A 14,161-nucleotide genomic window follows, 5' to 3' on the forward strand; every position below is an offset into this window, starting at 1 on the left:
GCTATAAAATAAGATCTCCATTTGTATATGCCACTGTGATGTATAGGTACATGGGCAGAGAAAATAATTTGGAGGTTATCTTAAATAAGTGCATTATAGGACTCCATCTTTATGTGCTTTATTGGAATAGAAGGAGTTGACTATCTTCTCTGCCATATATGAGATAGTTTTATGTTAAGAAATAGTCATATTCATATCTTGGAATAAAAAATTTAAGATGCATTCGATTTTGATTGTTCATGTAAGAAGCTAGAATTTTCATTAAGGCTTCATTATAATGAATACATTGGTAAATTTTGTAAGGGATCTTGTTCAAATGCAAGCTATAAAGTTGTTGTAATAGATTAAGTCAATGGTATGGGAAAGTACTTTGGATCCTAGATTTATTTACTCATTATTTCAAGTGAAGTCTTAGTGTGTATAACATTGGAAACGTTCCATGGAATTATTTTAGATAATTATTTGATAGTAGATAATGCCATCAAGATCAAGTGAATATCTTCTTTAAAATATACCCAATTGATGTATGAAATGTGATGACAAAAAGTGTGCTCATATCATGGTTGGTAATGTAGATGATTTCAACAAAGTGATTTAGTTCAATATAGAAAAAATTCATTGTATAAAAGAAAGATTGCATTAATAGGTTTCATAGTATATCTTGTACAATTTTTTTTAAAAGAAAGGACTTAAAATCTATTGATGATAAGTGAGAAAACATGTGGTAAGGCCCCAAGATCATCTTTTAGTAAGTTGCATTGAAATGATTATTTGAATGCATTAATTAAAATGTTAGTCCTCCTTTAAATTTAACCATAAGTGAGCATTCATGTATATAATATTTCCATTTGAGCAAAATCAAATAGGAGAAAAAACAATGTAAGCAAGCATACCTGAACTCAAACAAATGGCTGGGAGAGTGTATTTCACTCTTTGGAAAATGTATGGAGAGGGGAAAAAAAAAATTCACTCTCCAATTACAGACCAATATAATAATCACAAGCCAATAGTGGCATGTTATAATGGCTAAGTTGTTGAGTTGTTATCCTTGCCTTCAAGGTTCAAATCTAATGGGGATGAGGTCCCCCATTTGTGGCCTCACTGGTTCATAGCTCCAGGTCAAAGCGTTTACCCCTCTTTAAAAATATATATATATATATATATGTCACAAAGATCTATTCTTATCCTAGGAGACTAAAATATAGGAAGTACTTAAAATATATTCAAATAAAAATAAAATAGAATAAAATAGGGCTAAGCCATAGACTAATTTTGAATAACCCTCTATTGATAAAAATAATCATAGTAAAGGTCTATAAGAGACCCGTGACTTAGAGGAGTCACATCTAAAGAAAAAAAATATAATATAATATAATAACAATAATTACAATATCTCCTTGAGATGACTACCCATTCACCTAGGACTTTGCATGTGCTTGAAAAACACCTTCCCCACTCTAACACGTATAGTAGAACTCACTTTATTAAAAGATAAGCCACTAATACCAAAACTTGGGGTCAATCATTCTAGGTGTACCTTGCCTTGTGAGCATATAATAAATGCATTTCCTTTGAGATGGATCTGACATGGGTTCAGAAATCCTTCCTCTCCTCCTTGGAATAAGACAAAAATAGTACCTTGGGCTTGGATGTTTAAAATAATGTTATGATAGAAAAATATAATAAATAAACACCCCTTTCTTGGTATTGGTTCAGCTTCCCCATTGGCACCATTTTTAAAAAAAGATGGTATGATACAATTACTGCACCTACCATCTCACATCTAGGCAGTTGAATCTGCACTTTGGAAAGGTGGGTTATGTGGTTATAAGGGGTGTTGGAAAGTATTAAGACCAACTTTTGATTTTCCTATGAAGCGCTTCCCATGACATGCGAACCTAGGTGGAAGCTGGGCCACATATGGAGGTGAAAAGATAGGTAAGGAGCCTTGGGATAAGGGAGACTAGGCGCCAGTTTTGGGGGGTTAATGTAGATTTGTTTTGGTATTAACTAATGTTCTTGCTATAGTTTGGAATGTAGGGGAGTTTGGTAGTATAATAGTGTTATTATTAAAGTGTGTAAAGTTAAAGTGTTTGTTAAGAAGTGGTGTTAATAATAAATATGTAATTAGTGTTTATAAAAGTTAGGAAGTAAATAATTACCTTAAATATGACTATTATAGTTGACACTCATATAATTCCTTGGATGTTAGGAAGAAGTTGGCAACTGCAGTAAATTAAAGTTTTCCATTTAGATAATTAGTTGGTAATCAATTTAGAAATGCGTTTGGAAAATGATTATCTATGAGTTTTGCAAGTTTAAATTTACAACAACAAAAAAAAAAATTGTAGTGTTTTTACTAGTAAAATTTAGGGCATGACAAGTTATCAAAATATTTCAATGTTTTCAATTGCATGGTAACTAGAGGTGTTTCCATCAATGCCAAAGAGGGATATTGTTGTAAACTAAATTCAAACAATTATTATATTTTCATTGATTTCAAACCTTATTGGTAAGATAATTACTATCTAAGTAGAGTGCTATATCAAGATGATTGATGAAGAGGATTTGAGAAGTAGAGATAATAGAAGGACCTAGAGAAGAGGTTGAGTTATGAGAAACTACAATGATCACTTAATCAATTTGATCTTGAAAAAATAATATGATTGTCTAATCATGACCCAAGTGAAAAGCTAGTTGTATTAAAGCCTAGAAGAAGTGATCAATAGATGACCAAATGTGTAGGCTTGACCAAGTGAATGAGCAAATGATTAAGGAACTAGAAGTATATATGAAATGATTCTTGTATTGATAGAGTGATAGTATAAGATGAGAATAAGTATTGATTGAGTATCAAAAAATATGTCAAATAGAATAGATATTATAGACCGAGTAATTCAGTGATGATTGAGCATCAAAAACCAATGTTGGCCTAGTGACAATAATTTTTTAGTTTAACATGAAATCTTAATTTTGAGCCAACACAATTGAATTCTTGGAATATGGAAAGTGCATTGAAGATAAGGATTGATGACCTAGAGAATTTAATTCAAGGGAAACTATGTTTGAGAATTTCTATGCATGGATTTAAAGATAAGTTTTGAGAAGATTCTAGAAAAGAAAGGAGGAGTAAAGGATTCGATGAATCTGACCAAACCCTAAGATCTATAATGATGATTTTTTTGATGCTATTGACTTCTGGACTGAAGTAGGAGGTTAAGAAGAGTTATGAAGAGTTGAAGTGTGATTTCTTGAAGGATTGCCAAGAAGATCAAAGATAGAGATGACAATGGGGGTAAGTTAGTGGATCAACATACTAGCTAAATTGTGATCTATATTTCCAAAGTGAGTTGTATTTATCAAATATCAACCTATTGTTACTTTCTAACCATTGCATTAGTTTTAAATCCTTTAATCGAGGTGACATTCTAATGGAATGTTTTAAAGCCCTCTAACAAGGGCACTCCTAATAGAGTGATGAAATACTTTAACAAGGTCATATTTAACAGTGTGTTTTGTAACCTTTAACAGAGTTTGATCCTAATAGAGCTCACTTTAGAAGAGTGAAAAATTGGTAGCATGTTACTAGTGGATTTTCCCAAATTAGGTTTTAGTGTTAAATCTTGGTGTCATACTTGTGTGGATATTATCTAAGATTTTTTATATTTAATGTTTTACATTCTATAAGTGTTTTACTATTAGGACAATGGACTACATGTTTTATGTTATTAATTATTTGCTATAGAGACTGAGCTACTAAATGTTTAGATCTGAAGTATTTGAAGTGACTAAAGTTCAATTCATACATCTAGACCTAAGGATAACTAATTCAACTCCCCCCATAGTTATTATAAATCATTCTAATAGCTAGATTAAGTAAATAGTGTTAGAGTAAAGAATTAATTTAATTATTAATTAAATTACCTTTACTCCCTTCTTAATATTTCACTTTATGCACTTGCATTTCCATTTAATAATTAATTAGTAATTATTAAATGGCATTTACCTATTAGGGTTTCACTTTTATGTTTTTTGATCTCCTTCTATAAGGATTGATCTTTTGTAAATATCTCTCATTCTTTGAGTCTAATAATATAATTTTCATATTCTCAAAGCCAAATCATTACCTCTTCTTTGTCTTTTCTTCTCTGTGAAAGGTGTTGACATTATGGTCAAGTTTGTTTATTAGTGACTCACACTTAGTCAATTGGTTAAACAATTACTAAGCTTATCTTGCAGTATGTTTTGTTAAATGAGTAATCTAGGTTCTACCAAGTTCTATAGTTGTTACTAAGTTTCAAAATTGGTATTTAGTTCATGTTGAATAGTATCTACTGAGTTGATCAGTGACAGTGCAAACTGAGCTTCACAATTGTTATCAAGTTGCATAGTGTCAACCATGGTCTCTAATGTCTATCAAGCTTGTAGTGTCAATGATGTGAATCTAGTGTTGACCAAGCTAAGGAGGGTCAACCAAGTGATTATATTTTAAACAAGCTTATTATTAGTGTTGATCGAGCCATTGAGTGTCAACCAAGTGATTCAATTTATATGTCAAGTTTTGCAGTGTTTATCGAGTCACCAATGTTGATTGAGTTTAGACTACTTTAAAGCAATTAGTATGAACTAAGCTTCTATTTCTACTAAGGGCATGATGATGCTAAGTATGGATAATGGTTGTTGAGTATCATAACTTCACCAAGTTTCTCTTCAAAACCCAAGTACCAATAGTTGGGCTAGCTTTGAGATTCTTTTTGGTAATCTATATTGTAGCCAAATTTGATGAATTGTGTTTTCGATTGGTATATATAGAATGTACTATATAATATCCAAATACCATGCAAGAAGTAATGATGTAAAAATAAAGAGAAAAAGTACAAAGTGAAAAGGCTATAAGCAATATAAGGAATAGAAAAGATTTATCTATTACAACAAGGTGATCATTACATTTCAAAAGAATCTCAACTAGCAAATCAACGTTGCAAATCAAAGATTAGCCAGTGGTTCATCCTAACAAGTGTATCAATTAAATGCTTTAACAAGGTAGACTTAATAGTCTTTTTCAAACACTAGTACATTTGCACTTGTTTTTCTACCAAATTTTTCAACCAAAGCTATGAATCCTTCTTCTTTTTTGTTTTCATTCCCATGTTGGTCAAAAATAAAAAAATTGTATGCCTACTTTGGTCAAAATTTTGACCAACTTAAGTTTTCCCAAGTTGAAAATATCCTAAATTTTCCCAAGTTGGTCAAAACTTTGGTCATAATAGAATTGGTCATAATAGAAAAGTCAAACTTTTAGAATGTTATTAATGCATATGCATCAAGCTTGAAAAATTGGGGTTAGAAGAATGGAAATTCATAGCTAAATTCATTCCTACGTTGGTAAGAGTGGAAATTTTGACTAATTTCATTCCCACTAGCTATGATGGAAATTTGTAGGCAAATTTAGGGCTTGTTTTGTAGTGATTGCAGCTAATATTGAGTTCATTTTGATTGGGCTAATACTTGGTTCAATTTGTAGGCTCATTTTGATTGTGGCTAATACTGGGTTCATTTTAGGGTTTATTTTGCAAGTTCATTTTGATTGCTAGGTTCATTTTGGATTCTTAATCACTGCTAGTATTGTAGAGTCTATTTTGTTCTAGAGTTTTTCTATCTAATTCCATATTTTCTATGATCTTGTACATGTTTGCATTTTCAAAAGTATTCTTACTGATGATATTCTATCTGGCTTGTAGAGGTTCCTCTCTATACCCATAAATGTTCCATGACCCTCCAATAGCATCAAGGAATCTGAGTGAATTATCTTTGATGCACATTTACATTCTCCCATTTGTGTCAAATATAACTAGTTTGCAACATAACACGTATACCAAAATCTACCCACAATGGCTAACCACCACTTTTGTTGCCAATTTCTTCCCACAATAGAAATTTAGATGCCTCTTGTTTTCTTCACCTAAACTCCTTAGAAACAACTGCAATTCTAACCAGCTATTGTTCTCTTCATTCAACTTCCACAATAAAAGATCTCTCTTATATGCCACAATTACATTCCCATCAGACCCAATTAAATTCTAATGAGAAGTGTCATCAGAATTCTCAGGCCAACTTTATAGTTCTATAATACTCCAATCCCTCTTTGCAACATTAAGTGCTACAAGATGAAATGAAAACTTAGTACTATATCCACTAACCCAATTAGGATTCCCTAAATAACTCTTACTATTGAGCCAATAAAGACTCCCTTTGGAATAAATCCCTCCCCTACATGGAAAAATTGGGTTAGATATATTCATGTTGATAAGGGTCCATTCATTAGCATGTGAATCATAGATCTCCTTCTCCATGATATTGTTCTATCCTCCATTGATGGGATTGTTATAACCTATGACCAAGACACATCTCCTTATGTTAGAATTGAATGCCTATCCATGGAAGTCTAACTTTGGTACATCTATGGGATTAGAATGATGATTAAGAAGGCTTTTAGGGTTAGATGGGCACTTTTTAGATATTATGTCTGGCTTGTAGAGGTATTCTTCATGAAGCTCAAATTCAAAGATATATTGCTAGTAACTTGAAAGTATCAGAGTAGATGGGCCTTACTGTTGGAGTGCTATGTTATGCATTGAGCAATTTTTAGGGCAAGTGGCCTAGTATGTGTCACCTTTCTTAAGCATTTTGTATAATTGCTGCCATCTAGTGTCTTGTGAAATGCTCAATTGTATGCCATTTTGTGTATGTGAATATATTCTTTTTTATTTAAGTTGAATATTCTTGGAGGTAGACTTATAGATAGGAGTTTCATGCTCTTCTTGAGATGCTTAGAAAGTGTGAGATGCTCTTAGTTAGGGAGCTTTGCAAGGACTCATTGAGAACTAATTAACTTTATTATATTTCGACAATCCATTTGAAATATAAATTTTGTTTCTTGATTTGATTGTATATGTCTTTTAGTATCAATGCTTTAGATCACACTCTATGATCCATCATTAAGATGAGGGAATGCAAGAAAAGAAAAGAAAAATATGTAGATCAAGCCTGGCTAAGGGAGGATAAAGTACTTTAATATCTTCATCTAAACATATCATTCTAAAGGATAATGATGTAGTTTCATTGAATGAAAGTAAGAAAACAATTGTATCAAAACATTAAATAGAGATAGACACAACTTGCAAGGGCTTAGCCTAGGTAACCTCATTGTAGGATAAGTTTAGAATAGTGAATATGTGCTTCCCTATGTCTATTGTCATCTTGAGAATCATGTGACTCCATCTAAGTTTTAAAATGAATTGTAGGTTTTGTGAGCATCCCTACAATTCTCTGCAACCTACTTTGATGAGAATTACTTCTTTAATATATTTCTCTGCTGCTCTCCACTATTATAGTAATCTTTGTCCCCAAGAACTCTTGTAGATCACCTTTGGCAATACTGTAAAGCATTTCTATTGCCTTTGAATTATTTTTAGTGCATATTTGTGATCCTTAGATGGCGTTTATGAGCAAAAAAAATGAAGAAGAGATACTACATAATAGGAACTTGAAGTGGCACCATTTTGTATTGTTACTCTTATTTTTGGTTTGAAACTAACAAAATTGCCTTGGAGTTCAAGACACAACCACCATGGCATATACACAACCACTAAGGCATTATTTGAAATAAAAAGAAATTCTAAATCAAGATAATGGATATAAATTATCATGTAGAGGGAAATTTCATCTCAAATATTGGTTCTACTTTTGCTTTTCCAATCTAAGAATCTACCATTACGATGTTTATGAGCTTCAACTAGTACAAAAGATTCAAACTCCATTTATTCTTTTCTTAGCAATACCTAAATGAAAGTATGACAACTTTTTGGTAACTATTGAAACTAGAGTAAAAATGTATTGTGCAACAAAATATTCCTTCAAACAAGCTAGAAAGCTCCTAGAATTTTTTATATGCCTCATCATATATCATAATATCAGGTTCCATTAAGATGAATCTGTGCTAGTTAAACTATACAACTCTCTTTGACAATTCTATATATCTATTTTAAAACTATTCTGATCTATCCAACATGAAGGTGTAAGGATACATACAATCCAAACATTTTGTGAACCGAATGTAAGATATTGATATTCATTTCTTGGCCATGTGTGCCTAATTGGGCCTTTCAAAAAAAATCAATCAAAAGAGTATCAAAATCTCATGATTAGTATGGGGACTTGTATACCAAATGTTGAATGAAATCTAAACAAACAAGATGTGGGCAACTACTAGAGCTAATAAATCTAGGTTCTTGATGAGCCTATTTATTTTATTCAGTATGATAGGAAAATCTTAAAACATGATCAAGAAACAATTTACAATACCCTAGAAGTTATAGACTTTCTACTACAATTATCCCAACAAATAGAACATAATGAGGGAACCTTGAAAGGGTTTTTGTATTACAAATGGCATTTTGCCTACTAAAGAAGGCAATGTGATACCACCATGATGCTTCTATTAATTTGGCCTACATCATCATATGCCCATGATTTAAGAAGGGTGTTCATGAATAATTTCCTTTGGGTAGAAAAATTCTTTTTTACCTGCATGTTTCCTTTGTTCCTCTTTGTACGTTGAACCAATATAGATTGATTCTTTGTTGACTGCAAAATCTATGCAAACCAATTTGGATTTCAAAAAATCAATCAACAAGTTATGGAAACAAATTCCTTCACCTTAAGTGTTGTGGTTAATAGGTCTTCCCTATCACATAATCTTTTTAAAGATTAAAAATTTTAGGGCTTGACAAATAGACCAATTTGGAGTGTTTTTTATGCACAATAGTATACATTACAAAACTAAATTAAGAATTTATGCAAGTGATTAAAGAAACTCCTACACCTTAAGCATAGCTAATAAATTCTCTTGACTATAAAGTCTCTACAAATTTTAAGAAATGATCAATCAGGTCTTGACTAAGTTGTCAATCTTAGGAGTGATACTTTTGCGAGCTAACAAAAAAATTTAGATACAACACTAATTATGATTAATTTTTATGACCATAGCCTTACTTCAAATTTTATATTCCACTTTCTTTATTAATATCATAAAACATTTGAGAAGTATTAGGATATGCAGCCCTAGTTGTAATTAGTGCTACAATGATTGCTTAGATGTCTACATATCTGATAAAACAAAACTTGTGCTTGTTGTGTAGTGATACTTTCTTCCATTTCCTTATTTTGTAAATAATCAAAATGGAAGCAATAAGACTTCATGTTCTTTTATCATGGATTGTTCTGCTTCTATAGTGAGAGTTAGAAAGTTAGAAGAATACATGTTAGCTCACTACTATTGGTGGAAAAGGGTCCTTTCTTTTACAAAGTAATAATAGCTTGCACATACTTTCGATCTCTCTAATGTACCCTATTTTCTTAGACCTCTATTTACAAACTTTTTGGAACAAATGAAGCTTTTCTTGAATGGTATACAAGAATCAGAGCAAAGAGATGTCACTATTTATTTAAGTTGTACAGGTATATTTGTTGATTGATGCTTTTTTGAATTTTCAGCATGCTATTTTCTTATTGGCATATGTAAAGTTCCTCTTGTTAATTGGAGAAGTGGAAATGGCATTTTGGACATACAAAACTTCATTTGATGTTTTATTTTGATTCGCAATTTTTAAAATACTATTTTTCATTTGTTGATAACTAATATACCAAGTTTCTTTTAATGATTGCAGAGGAAGTGGCATTTATGGATTTACTAAACTTTATTTATTGTGAAACACTCAAAGCATATACTTTGTCACTTCCAATGATTATTGTAAATATGTATCCAATCATGACATCATTGGTAAGGCTTGCTACAAACTCAGAGTTATGCTCGATAATTTTGAGGTAAAGTGATTGAAGAGTTTATGCTCCATCAATAATATATGTCCCTGTTTCCATGTATCACTCAGTGTTATTGTGCCAGCAATATCTTTATAATTGCCAAACATGTGATTGAGAAATAGTCTTGTTGTCACATACATTATTTTATTAATTACATTCTTTAATTATGCATGTTTGCCTCAAGTGGGTTCACATTTCAGGAATAGGGTTGTCTTTTCTTAATGTTTCTACATTTCATTTGAAGCTGATGATGATTATTATTTTTGGTTATTGTCTAATCTTGATATTTCCAAATGAGATTATTTTCAGTTTTGAAGTTCAAAATATTAACTTTTGATACTCTGCGTTTACTACCTTTGAGGAAATAGGAAGAATACCTAGACATTGTTTGAGATCAAGAATTTGAATTTGTTTTAGAATATCATGAGTATAACCTCTATATTTGAGCTATAGGATGATTGTGTTATGGAGAACCTTTAAAAGGCTTAGTCATAAATTATGTTTTTATCATTATCAGCTTCATCTTGTTTACCTTAGACATTCCATAGCCTCTTCTATATGTTATTTGATTCAACAATATACTATTATCACTAAAATATCATGCATGGAAGCCTTGATTTTGATATTATTGATTTTTTAATTTTGTGTGGTTATTCTATGCATAGAAAATAAGACTCACACTAGAAGAGGTGATTTCAAAAATCATGGCGAATCCTGATGTTTCCATGGCATTTTAGAATCCAAAAGTTCAAGCTTCCATAATGGATGTAAGTTTATTGGTGACTCTATAGTGTCTTTTAAAACTATTTACCAAGGGACGGTATTTGAGATTAGATTCATTACTTATGGACGTTGTTCTCCATGATTTTTAGTGCTCATAGAGCCCTATGAATATAACCAAATGCCAAAATGATAAAGAGGTATTTTTCTATACTTTTCTTGTTAATATAAATTTAGAATTTTGTTGCTCTAATTTTCTCAGTAATTGTCTTTGAAAAAGGTAAAGTGTAGATAGAGGAATGGAAGAGCTGCATTGTAATTCAAATGGTTTTCCCCAAAGAAAAGATCCCTTTTTTTTTCTGCAACTTTTGTAGTTTTGGCTTGCTATGCTTCTTTAATGTTGTGTCTCATTGATTTTTTTCAATATTGATTATTACATTTCAAAGATCATAAAATTGGAGATGAGGAAATTGCAAGGGAAAATACTTGTAACGCACCATCAGAGGCTGGAACACCCCATACTGAAAATTTTAATATTGAATCTCTAAGAATGGATGGTATTTGTTGTTCAAAGGAACAATTTCCTAATCTACTATATGTTAGAGATGTACTTGTTGCTTCTAGTTTCATTAGGATTCTAATAAAAAAATTTCTAGATGGCATTCCCCCAACAATCCATTGGATCCCCATTTTCTTGACAAGTTAGAAGGTTTGTACAAGGACACAACACCATCTGAAGGTTTGTATGAGAATACCCATTAATAACAGTTTCTTACCAGTTCTATTTTATATTGCAGATATGACATGAATTTGAGAAATTTATCACTTGTTTAACAGACTTGAACGTGATTGTACTTTATGGAGGGGAAAACATTAAAGTCCATAAAGAATTGCTAAAAAATGAGTTTCCACACATAGTGGTGGGTACTCCTAGAAAGATACTTGCTCCAGCAAGGGAAAAAGATTTGAGTCTCAAAAATGTTAGACATTTTATCCTTGATGAGTGTGATAGAATGTCAGAATTACTTGGTATGTTACTAGATATCTTTTTAAATAGATTCTGATTACATAGTCTGTTTAGTATGGTTTTTTTATTTTTTTAATGTTGTAGACATGTGGAGAGATGTCTAGGAGATTTTCAAGATGACCTCTCATGATAAGCAAGTTATGATGTTCTTTGTCACACTAAGCAAGGAGATTCAGCCTATTTGCAAGAGATTCATGCAAGATGTATTGTCTTTTCTATAAGTTGACCTATTTAATCCTACATTATATATTACTTTAATGATTGGGGAAACTAGTCAGTTCATTTAAATTGGCTTTATTCAAGTGGAATAATAGTTATGCTTATTTCTATAGTATTGATCTTAAGGTGTTTATTTAACCCTTGCAAAGGTGATATGTGTTTTGGCCATAAGTTGGTAGCACACATTTGCAAAGGCAATTCATGTTTCCATGAAGTTCTGTACTTCTTAGCCAAGCCCTTTATTTCCTCTACTTTCTCATCATTGGTCATCAATACTGGACTACCATGGATTTATTTTAATTCCAAACCTGGGATTGCATGTTACCTAAATCCTTTTCTTTGCATTTGCAAAAAATGGAGTTGCCTTAGAGGTAGTGTAGAGCTGCATTTTCTATGGTGGCCAACTTTCATTCATTGTACATGGTGGAGACATGGGTTACATCTAGCCTCTATTACTAGTTTTGTAACAATAATACAAACAATTAATTCAATGATATAGCAAAGTATTAAATTTAGAATTCAAGGATAGTATATTGGACCATGAAGCTACTAGTTAAACCTTTTTAGTACTTTTTGTTCAACATGTGCTCCTTGGATCAATGAGGGAATTGTTGTGGTATTGTTGGCTCTTGATGGTGATCACACCACCTAATGTTACACACATTTATTTTTGTTTATAGCCTATAGAGATATATGTTGATGATGAGGCAAAATTGACACTTCATGGTTTAGTTTAGGTATTGAATTTCTTTGAGTTTAATAATGTCTGGTAAAATAGTAAACCATTCTCTCTTTTGTTGTGTCTAGTATTTATGTCTTGAGATTCTTCTAGCACTACATCAAATTGAGCAAGATGGAGAAGAATAAAAAGCTAAATAATCTTCTTGATGCACTATACTTTAATCAAGTTGTGATATTTTGCAAGAGTGTTAGCAGAGCTACAGAGCTGAACAAGCTTCTTGTGGAGTGCAACTTTCCATTAATCTGCATTCATTCTAGAATGCCACAAGAATAAAGGTATGTTTGATGTTGTTTTTCTTTTTGAATCTACCATGGCACTTAATGTAACAATTCCCTTTTCTCTTATGATCTATAGCTAGAAAATGAAGCAAGAATATGGGTATTGCTTGTAACTTGAGGTTGAGATACCACAGGGCCTTGGTACATCTAGATATAAAATGATCTTGGACTTCTCATGATTAATTTTGAAATGTGTTAGTCAGCCTTAAGTGTCTCATCTATTATTAGATTGAATAAATAAACAAAAAATGTTTTTTAATTGTCTAACATACATACATATATGTTATTAGTTATTACTCTTGACCCAAATGCATTTATGGTTTGAAGATCATTTAGTTGCACGGTTCTAAAGATAAGTCATATCTTATGAAGTAGACTCAGAATTAAAGTTAAATATTATAATGAAATGTGTACATTTTTAAATTTTTTTATATGAAAAAGTGGCAAGCCACTATAATATTTTATTAAGTTTGATTCAACGAGGTCAACTAGGAAAGAATCAGTGAAGAAAACCCAGCATCATCCCTAAAATATACATAGACTTATATAGTTTAAGCAAATAATTACAAGGGGTGTATCAACTACCACCCAATAGTGAACTAGAGAGTACCTTTACATTGATTTCTTTGGACTATTCCAAGCACTATCTTCATGACAAACGTATCCTAGCAATTAGCACTTATCTTACAAATCTTCCCAATCAGACACAAAACCACCTTCAATTGACCCAAGCCCACCAAGAATAGGTCCCCAGCCAGAACAAAACTCTGAAGTGCTATGAATCCAATCCAAATCCAAGTTAACCTCATCAATTAAATCCCAAAATTTTTGTTCAATCAGCTGCATAGAAGCAACATTCATATCCCTAGAGTTTGAAACATTAAATTCCTTCTGCAAATCAATCATAGCCTGACCCACCATCTTTATTTATTCCACCAAATGAACACCCATTAATCTTGGTTCAGGTGGCAAAGCATGTTTTAAATAAATGAAACTACCAGTGTCAATAGCATGCTTAAGTGCCTCAAAAACAACATAAAATTCATGATAGTGTAGGAGTTGAAAATGTGAGAACAAACCACCAACTAATGCCACTCCATTCCATAAGTCATACTTTTGCAAAGCCAAAATCAATTTGTTATCACCCAAGAAGTGAGGTCAGATTACCTTATGGGCCAAAGCTTGAAGCATTTCAAGAGACTGTAGGAGATCCATAGCATTGGAAAGGAAAATTGAAATGAGCTGAGATAGATAGAAAAATACAAGTGCCGAAGGATATAAAAATTATTCATA

The 14,161-nt window shown here is 31.7% G+C and overlaps 1 pseudogene; it reads right to left on the reverse strand.

Annotated features, from left to right (window-relative positions):
* Nucleotides 1-13,789, reverse strand: part of LOC149543300 (putative cellulose synthase-like protein H3) — a 111,294-nt pseudogene extending 97,505 nt beyond the window's left edge.
* Between the last annotated feature and the right edge of the window lie 372 nt (nt 13,790-14,161).

Source organism: Cupressus sempervirens, chromosome 8 (assembly GCF_028749045.1).
Source record: "Cupressus sempervirens isolate cs-2001-9-10 chromosome 8, ASM2874904v1, whole genome shotgun sequence".
NCBI lineage: Eukaryota > Viridiplantae > Streptophyta > Pinopsida > Cupressales > Cupressaceae > Cupressus > Cupressus sempervirens.